Source organism: Eimeria mitis, genomic scaffold (assembly GCF_000499745.2).
Source record: "Eimeria mitis Houghton genomic scaffold, Emh_scaff733, whole genome shotgun sequence".
Lineage (NCBI taxonomy): Eukaryota > Apicomplexa > Conoidasida > Eucoccidiorida > Eimeriidae > Eimeria > Eimeria mitis.
Window position 1 is genome coordinate 8705 of NW_013575356.1, and position 618 is coordinate 9322.

At 32.7% G+C, this 618-nt stretch overlaps 1 protein-coding gene across 1 annotated transcript in view; it reads left to right on the forward strand.

The window, feature by feature from the left end:
* EMH_0021030 (kinesin motor domain-containing protein, putative) overlaps positions 1–618 on the forward strand; it is a gene marked incomplete at both ends in the record, with an annotated part of 8623 nt that overhangs the window by 744 nt on the left and 7261 nt on the right. The gene's annotated exons all lie outside the window — the stretch shown is intronic.

Consider the following 618-nt stretch of genomic DNA (forward strand, 5'->3'; position numbering starts at 1 on the left):
TATATTTATTTATTTATTTCTCTTTATAAATATTTAGGGTTTACAGTTGTGTGAGGTGACAACAAGTGAAGAATTGCTGCATTTGTTGCTGCATATATATATACACTACATACATCATTTTTTTTCTCTTTTTCTCTCTTTCTCTCTCTATTTATATCTTTTTCTTTCTCTTTATTTATTTATTTATTTCTTTCTTTCTCTTTCTTTCTTTTTGTTTGTTTATAAATATTTAGGGTTTACAGTTGTGTGAGGTGACAACAAGTGAAGAACTGCTGCATTTGTTGCTGCATATATATATATATATATATATATTACATCGTTTTCTCTCTCTTTTTCTCTCTTTCTGTCTTTCTTTATATCTTTTTCTTTCTCTTTATTTATTTATTTATTTATTTCTTTCTTTCTTTCTCTTTCTTTCTTTTTGTTTGTGTATAAATATTTAGGGTTTACAGTTGTTTGAGGTGACAACAAGTGAAGAACTGCTGCATTTGTTGCTGCGGGGGACGTTCTATAGAGCCTTCAGAGCGACACGAATGAACCCCAGCAGCAGCAGGAGCCACGCTATATTTCAGGTTGAGCTGCGGCTTAGTGCTGCTGCTGCTGCTGCTGCTGCTGCTG